Raw genomic sequence first — 11,607 nt, 5'->3', positions numbered from 1 at the left:
GCAGGGGCAGTGGCATCAATTTTATCATAGACCATAAAAAAAGGCATATTGAATTTTAGAGAGAGAGCAACACACACAACGCCCAAAAAAAAAAAAATAAATAAACCGCCCCCAAGTTGATGAAGTTTGTGTCTGGTTTTGCGAAAAGCGTTAATTTCCAATACAAATATGCAAAGCGTTGTCATTTTTAAACAGTTTAGAAAAGTTGTGCGCCCCATTAAACTAGCCATGAACAAATAAATTTACATTCATTTGGCATAGAATACAAATCTTTTTAATATGTCCTGAAGATATCACTTGAACTCTTGGTAAACTTCAAACTTGTTGAACTTAAAGTGCAAAACGGAAGTTTTACTTAAAACATTTCTTTCCATTAATGAGGAGACTTCCTGCAGAAGTTGAACCACTGATTTAATTAATTGCATAAATGTTTTTTGATTCGAGGAGCAATGGCTGAATACATTGAAGATTAAAGCTAAATTGTGCCAAGCTCTGCTTCGCCCACAACTATTTATACATGATTAAAAAATATGCTTTAAACATGGCTTCCATGGAACGGAAACGTGTGCCAATTTGAAATGGCTTGCGAAACGAAAGAAGCACTCTAAGGGGAGTGCGGAGAGAAGAGGGAAACAGAACGGAAATGTGCCATGTGGCATGGTTGTATGTGCTTTAAGATTGTTTTTCAGTCAGTTTGCTTCCGTTTCGGGGTCACATCAAAATAAAAAGCATAGCGCAACTAGCACAAGATATACATAATTGTATTTTTATTTATGCAATGCTAATACATTCTTGACAAAGATGAAGTTCACGAGAGGTTTTCGCTTTTGATTAGGCGCCACGAGTGTAGCTTACAATTTGTGATGGTTCGCTAGCCGAGTTAATGACAGTGTTGGGGGCAATTTCATATGTGTGTCGACAATTTCGTTGCATACTTTCGGGCCGCGTTGCCTGGAAAATATTTATGTCCGATTCGCATGCAGCACACACAAAAAACACACCAACACACACATACACACAGACTCTGATTCTGTGATAATGGCATCATCATCTTGCAGTACAAAAAACACACAAAAAAAAAACAACGCATGTCACAAATTTATTCGCATATGTGTTGTATGTAGGCCGAAAATGGACGCGGCCCTCATAAAGTTGACTCGGCTGGCTGCCCTTTCATCAATGATAATAACGGCATATTAGTGCGGTTCAGGCTAGCAACGAGATCGAGTACAATGACCAAGCAAACGAAGCTCTTAAAAGCACACACACACACACTCTCGCCAACCCCATCAATATTTTAAGTTCTTTTCTTCTTTTTTTAGTGGCAAATGTTGTTTTTGTTACTCGACAGCTGATAGTCTCGTATCATATCTTTCGATTTTTATCGCCATGGCGTCTCTTGCGTTGGCATCACACATACGCATAATACGTATTCATGTTTTGTTGTCACCATAACATGGCGTATGCGTAATATTTATTTAACTGTCGCGATTTCGCTTTAAAGTCTGTTCGGCTAAAAGGTTTTTGAGTTAGCTTCTTACGCGACGAGTTTATTTATTTGATTTGCGGCTTGAATTGCTTAAGCTAAAAAGGGTTTTTGAATTCAGCTTCAACTTCAGCTTCAGCTCGCGCTGCTAAATGGATGGATAAACAACCAAACCAAAAACCAGCAACAAGAGTTTTCTCCAAGGTCTTAAACCAAACCAAGTTCATGTCTGCGTGGCAAATAAATTTCAAATTTGCAATATTAAAGCGATTTAAAGTCGATTTGAAATATATACGTGTATGCCGATGGGCATGTATTTGTGATACGTGTGCAGATTTCTTAAGTATTCTCGCTTTTAGCAATTCATTTTCATACCATCAAGAATTTATGCAGTATTAAATTTTCATTAGAACTTTTTCTTATAGGTAATACAAAAATGAAATCGAGTTATTTAAGAGGTACTTGACATTTTTTCTTTAAATTATTCAAAATTACGACTTCTTAAATTTGTTGAATCTCCACACAATTTATTGTGCTTAAAATAAATTAGAAATGTGATATAGAGAACTTTGTCTGTCCTCGTATTTCATCACTTGCCGCCATGTGTTTAATTCAATTTTCCGTTGCGCTTTCTATGCTTATTTTACTTTTTTCTTCTTTTGTATAATTGAATTTGCCACCCAAATTTGCATTGAGATAGGGAGACAATTTTTTTGAGGGTAGCACAAACTGTGCAATTGTCGAGTGTCCCTCACACACACACACATACAGTGACAATTGAGTGCAACTAATGAACGTTTCGTCGCCGTGTTTATTTCATGACATTTTATTCTGTTCCGTTTCCCGCTAAACAATTAGGAAAACATTTCAGCGCTAACGTGCATTTCAATGAGCAGCGCTCAACGATGCGCACATTTTTCCTGAAAGCCAAAAATTTAAATTGACTTTCATTTGTGGTAACGGTTGGAAGCACATAATTTGTTTTCATTAGACTAACTAATTCCCAATTGTGAGTGCCGCATCTTCAAAACAAACAGGCGCTCAGCGAACAGCACAGCAGGAAAGCAGGCAAGCAGGCAGGCAGTTGAGCAGCTGATAAACCCAAAAAAACATTCAAATTGATTACGCTGCGTATACGCAACATTTGACACCCGACCGCTGCGCAGTTTATGGCTTTCCAATTCAGATGCGACAACCTTGAGCACCACTTTGCCATCAATTTTTCGATTGGTATGGGTTTCAACAGGCAAGCAAAACGCTTTCCAACGCTCTATGACAATTTTTGTGAACTGGGAAAATGGGAAATGGGGAAAATGGAGGTCGCGGCTTGAACATTATCTGTAGGCGTGAATTTGGTTAACAACTCGTTGGGGTTAAGTGTGGCTTTTATTTCACACCTACGCGAAGGCCTAAATGAAATTTCGACTTAATAGCGTGAAAATCTTTCGACGAGATTGTGTGTGAGTTTTTCCTAGTTTTGCAGGCACAATTTCTATGTGCGGGTGCGTAGTCAAAGTGACAGCTTGGTCCATGGGTCGATATACTAGACCATAAAATGAGGATTCACCAGAGATGAGGAATGAACAATGTAGGCGATATGGGGGAAGTGTTGTTCATGTTGTGTTCGCTCGTTTACAGTGAATTGCAATGAGTGTTGTTGTTGTTGCTGTTACTTTACTTTATTTGCTGGAATTCTTTTTTATTACTTTGTCATAAAGATGACCAGATATTTGTTGTCGTCATCTGATTACACGCAAAAAAGTAAAGGGCAAGCGGTAAGTGGCACTGCAAACCGAACGTGCCAAGTGTTTGGAATGTTATGAATAGAATTTATTGTCAACGATATGAGTGCGAACATAAGTATTGACCCGTTATATGTTGGATGTCCTTGGCTCATTGAAATGTATAAATGCACTGAGTATCTACATATCCTGCTGGTCTGCAATACAATGCACTGTGGGGTAAAGAATTTGGTATTAATTACTTAACTTTTTTAACTTAACTCTCTTATTTTCGTTCTCAGGTATTATTCAAGGAATACTTTTGTACGTCCAAAAAAAGCCTACTTCAAATAGATCTTAGTTGATTTGGCTGACAATCTGGTATATTTTGTACTTTATGGTATATTTTGAACGCAGTAAAATATCCATATACCAATAAAGCCTCCGGTATATTTTTGTAGTCTTGTTTTCAGTATATTTGTAATGTGATGCATTTGAAAATAGATAGCGGATATTATTTTTTTTTTTTGTATAATTTTAGATTGATATTGTGAATTTCTTATTAAATAATATTGACACAAATTTAGTCAAGCTATTTTATCATTTGTTTGATATTTGAATATCATTAAACAAATATTATTCAGATCGAAATATTTATAAATAAACATTAAATTTAAAATATAATAATGAAAATAAAGAAAGAATTTGATATAATGTACCAGCCTCAAAAGATGTTGCCTTACTTATATTTAAATGCTTGAACATTTATTAAATTTCTTGAACATTTACCCCACAGTGCAATACCTGCGACCCTGATAACGAGAGTTTGAAATGCGAGTAAAGTAAAAGAAATGTTATATTTTCGTCCGAAACCCGCATTAAACTTCAGACTTTAGGTGCACAATACTATTTTGAAGAAGTTCAAGGAAATTGAAGACAAAATTTCAAATAATCTTTTTTATCTAAGCAAATAAATTTAACCTTATTTAATTTAAAGTCGAGTACAAGTTGCAGCTTACGCCCTTCGTAGCAGTTGAATCCTTCACTTCCGAGTTCAGGCCGAATAGGCGTTGACTTATGCTCGTATATCCCTGGTAATGATAATGGCTGACCCAAAGATTTGCATTTGATGGTGCCCTAGTGAAGGAATGGGAACAGAGAGCAAAATATGCGCCAACTAATACGTTTAATTACACCTAGTCCCTGTCACTCTCTGCCTCCATTTCCCCATCTCTCTTTCACACTATGTCTTAGTGCTAGACTTTTTTGCTAATTTGCCTTGTGCTGACACTGCTAGCCAAGTTTATTGCTGTAATTTTGCTAAAAACTTTGCCATTGCAGTAAATTTTCGCGCACAGCTCCAGCTCGGGGCTCTGTGGGCGGAAAATGGGCGTTCAACGAGCACACTGACTAAAGGTTCCTTGGCTTTCACTTTAGCCAAAGGGCAAAGAGCAACAATGTGGTAGTGACAACAAAACATCAACACATGTGGCAAAAAGTAAACACTGCCAAACACACACACTCACACACAAGTCACGCCCACACTTAAACGCCTCAATGCGAACGTGTTGCACGTATCGCGTTGCTTGTCGTGAGTCGTGTTGGATTCAAAGCATATTATTGTTCATCCTATATATTGTAGTATTATTTATACATATGTATATAAAGTAAGTATTGTGATTTGCGAACTGAAATGCAAGTCAATATCGAAATTATTTATAACTTTCTCGAACGCTTTGATGAAAGTTCTGACAATTCAACACGCGTTCATCTCTACAACTCACATCCAGGCACAACGTATAACATATGTCTAAATGTACTGTCAGCAGTCGCGAGTAACATATTCACTTTCATAAAGGAACTGACAACGTTTGCCTTTGCCACGTTTGACAATAGAAAGCATTAAAGCAGATTAAAGCCAACCGCTGGCAACAGGTGGGTAATCTGAATCGTGGCTCTTATCGTCATTTATTTTTGTTTGCCAAAGCGAAACCACAGCAAAAGAGGATCTCTAGCGCTCTCCAATCTTAAGCTGTAACTGTAGCTGTCGCTTTCGTAGCTGTAGTTGTAGCTGTTACTGTTGCTCGACAATATCATTCAGGTACGTGTATTGACCGCAAGCTGTTGTTTGCACTAATTTTAATTATTTCTCGCAACAGTTTTCATTAGGCCAAAGTAGCAATGCCCAAAGTAGCAACACGAGCCGAGCCAAAGCACGCACCATCGCAAGCACAATGACGGATGAAGATGCCGGTTTCCCGTAGGACAATTTATTTAATGAAATCATCAAATTATATAAAATGTGCCGTCAAAATGTGACTGCGAAAGCAACTTGTTGTCGTTACTGTGACTGTTGCGGCTCTGTTATGTAGCTGAAACTTGTTGTTGTTGGTGTTGCTAGACCACATGAAACATAAAACCACAAACTCAACACGCCCCATCAGCCCTCTTAGCATAAACACTAGCACGTGGACACACACACTCACAGACATACAAACAAACACACGCAACTCACGCACACAGCTAAAATAATTGCTGAATTCTACGACATAACTTAAACGTGCAGCCAACTTGGCTAAGACCTCCACTCATTTCCTTTGGTGCCAAGCAAACGAACACGAGGCGGCATGACTCCTTTGGATTAAAACCAAATGCCAAAGTAACAAAGGATATTGACTTGGAGATACCTCGACAGGGAATATCTTCAGGGCACATTGATAATATTTCCTTTTTTTTTTTAATGTAAAGAGAGTTTCCCCTTACTCAATTAAAGGTCATGAAATTGAGAGTAATATTACAGTTGCTGGCTTAAAGATACGCTCTAAATATATTCTAACAATAATAAAGCAATAAAGTCGAATACTTGATTTTAACGTATACGTGATTTTTTAATATTCCTCTTAACAGCTGGCTTATACAGAGGGTATTTAATGAAACGTTTTGTGGCTCAGTTTCAGAATTAATCACAGCGTTTTCAGTCGTATTTTAAGCAGCTTGAAGTTCATGTTGCTGCTTGATTTTTTTATGCTTTGGTGTTCTCAATACTCGTCGTATATACATTTCTGGCCAACAAAAACTTTTTCAATTAACACAAAATTATGTACATTTTTTTGTGGATTCCAAGCACTGACTGCGGCTGACTGAAGTTGCTGGACTGAAGTTAACCAAAGACGATGGCAACACCAACGCTCTGGCTGAGAAGTGTCAAAGTTTACGCACTGTAGCCATAAAAAGTAAACTCTGAAAATTGTGTGTGTGCAACATGCTGTTTGTTCTACTCCCACGATAAAGCTCAAATTACAAGGAGGGCGGTTAATCTCTTGGTAATATTTCTAATTTGTATTAATAAGAGCTTGAAACCCTTTTTCTCCAAAGACTTGAAAATTCTATTTTAAGCACAATATTGTCAAAGTAATTCATTTAATTGATTTTGGAGTAAGATTTCTAATTTATATTAATTACAACTTCAAAACCTTTTGTTGAAAATTCTATTTTTAAAACAATCTTTTCTTTTTATTGCAATTAGTAAAAGAACCCTCGTGAGACTCGACATGCACTCAGTTGTAACAAAGGAAGATACAGAGTTGAATGTTCATTTAGCGCATGCCACAAGTGCCAGAAGTTGCAATAAATTCGCTAAAAATATACATAGCCGACGCACAGTTTTCCAATTTCCCGCGTGCAATTCACTTTCCTTCAGGGGGAAAAAGCTGCTGGAAAACACAGACACCGAATGTCCTTGGCTACTTCTCCTTCTTCAACTGCGATAGCCAACGTGCAGTAGTTGCCCATTCATCAGGCTGTGGCCCTCAATTGTCTTGGCATGCTCGTATCTTGGTGGTTCTGTATGGCACTTGCCACATTTCGTTGCGCTTACTTATCCGCCTAATTTACGAACTGTGCATTGTTCTGTCAGTGTGTGTGTGTGTGCGTGTATGTGTGCTCAGCATGTGTGGTTAACAAGGCGACGCCTGATGAGCAGAGCAAAGGAGCTTTCCGCATCTGGATACCTGCCACGTGGCATGTGGCCCCTAGTTGCAATTAAATCATTGCATTACCGTCAGGTGGCTCATGAAATGAGCTCATCCAGAATTACATCTCGACTCGCACAAATGATTTAATTAAAAGACTGCCAAGAGGAAACATGAAGTATGCATTGCAGTAACTGTAGATAATATTTTAAATACTACGAATGTTATTAAAGTTTTCTATTTCGTAAGTAAATTAAATAGTGATATTTTTAAAACATATTAAAGAACATATTGTCTCTATTAATATAGTTTAAGTTTTCTTAAGCTGTAGATAATATTTTAAAAGAGAGCATTACACTACGAATCTGGTAAAAATGTTCTATTTCGTAAGTAAATTAAATAGTGATATTTTTGAAAATATATTAAAAGATGTATTTTTTCTATTAATATAGTTTAAGTTTTCTCTATTTTATGTAAATTAAAGTCTTGACATTTAAAAATACTTTAAATAATAAGATTATTTATTATGATTTCAATGACAATTTGATCAAAATCGTTCGTCTGCGATCTCACGTTTTCGATACAAGAATTCTTTCTTACTCCATACTTTTATCGATATCATTGCTTTTATTTAAACTATCGATATTTTTATTTCATTCGGTGTTATGCTAATTATTAATTTCATTAAAAATTTATACAATTTACATCGTGTAGTAAATAATATTCATTACCACTACTGTTTATTGGTTTCCCAATTATAGTTTATTTATTGCTTCAAGTAATTTGAGCAAATGCTGTATGGCTTTTGTAGGACTGAGACTGCGCTGCTAGTAACATGAAATCGTCTTGCTTGGCGCATAAATCAAGTCCGGGGATTGCGTGAGAACATTTGTATTTTCAATTGATGCCAATTGTTGATGTTGACTATTTGTTATTTTCCTTTCATTTGCGCATTGTGACTGTAGTATTGTCTTGAGTCTGCCTGTTTACTTCGAAAGTTATGCCTCATTTCGAATGCTCCATGTTTCATGTTGTTTTAATTTTCATTTACCGTTGCTGTTGCCGCTTCGATAAATATTGCATAATGCGCAGAAAGTGTAGCATACTTTGAGGCGTTCGCTTTTTGTGCTCTGCCTTAGCTTGTTTAGCATTGATTTATGCATTAAGTATGAGTATTTTAAATGTGGGCGTGCGACGTAGACATGGGCGTGAGCTATTTATGTGGCAGTTTGCTTCGGTTTTTTTTTTTGTTTTTTGTTGCCTGCACTTGATTTGTGGCTCCTTCGACGACGCGACGACGTCGGCGTTGTGCCTGCCAATGAAAAGGTCATATGACGTATGGGACCTTTAACTTTTACCTTTTACCTCAGCAAGTAGTTATCATATATACAATTTGCATTACAAGCGTAGAACAATAGCTGAAAAAATCACCTTAAATATTGTCATCGCTGTCTGACAGCCAGATTTGTGAGCTGCAGAGATTGTAATAAATTTAATGGGATTTGCTGCTCATTTGTAGTGCTTGCGTCAAGGTCTCAGTCTCGTTTTTCTTCTCCCATTGCATTTCGCTGAAGCTGAAACTGAATCTGAAACTGAAGCTCATCAGTTGTCGCTCCAATGCACAAACAAACGCACAGACGACAGCTTCGACTTCAGCCCCAGTGCGTACCCAAATCATTTCAATTAGCATCGTCTTTAGATCGATGTAAGTATGGCCCACAGTGGCTAAACTAAATGTATCTGAAGGATTACAATTGAACGCAACTTCAGACTGACTGGAGCCGAAAGATTGAGTTTCCTTCTTGCCACATGCTGTTGCGCCAACAGACCGTAAGATACGTGCCCAATAGCCCTATACGGGACATGTCAACAGTTAACGGCTAACAGCTAACAGCAACCAGGCAACAGAAAGCAGCCAACAGTAAGCAGCCAACAGCTGGCAACGGATTCCTTGCGTGTATTTGATGTCTTCTTTGTGTGTGCCATTTGTAAAACGGATGTTTCCCACATGTCCTGCAATGAGATATGCAGACACATGTCGCTTTTAACGAGCGACCCGAGCCCTAGACCGCGTCTGGCTTTACGTTATTAACCTTTTTTTTTCTCGTTGTTGTCGGCCGAAATAACTGAAATGCTTTGTTGCAATGCCAATTGTTGGCTATTTAATTTGTGTGGCTTTTCTACCATGAAATTTATGCACAATTCTCCCCACAACGAAATGCAATGGTGGCCACACCGCAACACACCGCCAAATTGCGGACAATAAGTCAATTTCGTTAGTTGAATGTTAAAATTTATGTTAATTTGTGGTTGACAGAGTGCTTTAAGTCCGCTTCAAATATATACATACACACATATATATCATGGACTCCATTGGCAACCGATTGTTGTCAATATCAAACGAATTTTATAGCGACTGAAATTAATTTATTATTCATTTACATTTCTAGTAACAACAAATAATTAGTCATCTATATTGTAATTTCTACTTCAAATATACAATTGAATTATTTGCTATAAATAGTTTTAATTGTTGTAAAACCTATTTTTGACTGTTTGTTTTTTTGTTGCACGTTGTATCAATTTAAATAAATTATTAATTAGGCCAAGTAAATTCATTTTTCGTTCTTCGTCGCAACTCTGACATTCAGAGAAAATTTAATTAAAAGCGCATTAAGTATTGCATAACAGTTGTATTAAATTCAATGAGTATTATTTTAATGACAACTTTGGTTAACTGTCAATGAAAAGATATGTTAAAAGCAATATTTTCAATATTTCTGTATAAAGCCGCAAATAAGTTAAAAATATTATAGCTACACAATTAAATTCAATAATAATGAATGCATTTAAATTTTTTTTTTTTATCAGTTATCGTTATGCTGATTAAGAGGATTTTGTTAATTGACAATTTTCTTTTGGCTTGTTATTTTTAATGCAGCTGAAACTTGCTGAAGCCGTTGCGTATTGTGATTGCACATTTTGTTGAAAGCTGAAAGTTTGTTGGACAGCAGAAAACCAGTTTTAATTAATAAAACTTTCGATACACTAATTAATTGTTGGAACTGCTGCAAAAGCCTTTAATTATTCCCCCTGGCCGGAAGCAAAAGTTGAATGCTGCATTGAAGGTTGTTAGAAAAAGAGAAAGAGTTTTTAGAGATAAAACACGACTTGAAGATACTGTTTAATTAAAGTGGTAAGTACAGAATGTTATTTTATGGATACTTTTTGTAATATACAACATTTTAATTAAGTTAATCATTTGCTTTCGGAGATATCTTTGAAGATATATTGAGCTGGAATACCCTGCAGTTGTCTAGGTTATGGAATAATAGCAGGAGCATGACAACTCGCACGAGTTGCGTCCATTAAAAGGATCTGTGTAAATTTGCTTAATAAATTTCAATTGAGAGCTGCGCGTTGAGAGAGATAGAGAGAGTCAAAGGCGCAACGTTTAAGCCCGAATGGATTACAATAGACACGTTTCTGGAGGGTAACAGCCAGATGGAAATTACTACGCACTGGATACAACGCACTAATTGAAATACTCTTTGGGAATTTGAGGCAGACTTTAAGTCCAAACTCGATGCTGAAATGCTGATGTCAAAGTATCTCTCTGTGTCAGTGTCTTTAAAGCCAAGTAATTATGGTAAGACGCAGTACAAGTGAGAAACGCAAACAAAACATAAAGAGACATTGACATGGGATGAGCAAGGAATTGGCATTGTATTTGAGGGAGAGAGGGAAGCGTGGGTGGCATTTCATGGGTCCTTGGTCAAGGCTAACAGTTTTTATTGTATGGCTGCAATTGTGCGAGTTTTTCGAGCTATTTTTGGCCCCTTCAAGCAAGTGAGTCAAGCTGCAGCTAATCTTTAGCTGTCTGCCTTGCGATTTGGCCCTTTTGTTTTCTTCGCTGTTTCTCTAGCTTCGAGAACAACAACAACAACAATAACAACGAAAGCAGCAACAGTGACAGCCACAGCTATAGCTTCAAGTACTACGCGTACTGCGAGTTTGGGTGTCATAAAACAAACACTTTTAGTTTGTTGAACTGTGACCGGGGCTGCGTTTAATTTGTTGTCAACAATTTTGAGGCGGTCACAACGACAAATTTGAGATGCCAGCTGCCAGTTACAAGCTGCCAGCTGCCAACAGATTTCACATCATTTGTTGCTCTCAATTTTTTGTTCAACTTATTGGAAATTTAAAGCTGCTCAGTGCCCAAACTCGCTAGCATACGCAGAATTATGAATTATTTCGCACTGGGGGATAACAAAACCAAAATTGCAAAATTCAATGCTCTTTGTGGGAGTCATAAACAAATCAACGGGAAAACTAAACCGCACTTTGTGGCACTTTCTGGTTAAACTTTGTGATTGCATTTTAATTGAAATTTTGTTGAAAACGCAGTAAAGTATGCTACAAATAT

Source organism: Drosophila albomicans, chromosome 2R, assembly GCF_009650485.2.
Source record: "Drosophila albomicans strain 15112-1751.03 chromosome 2R, ASM965048v2, whole genome shotgun sequence".
Lineage (NCBI taxonomy): Eukaryota > Metazoa > Arthropoda > Insecta > Diptera > Drosophilidae > Drosophila > Drosophila albomicans.
Note: the sequence above shows the minus strand (reverse complement) of the source record.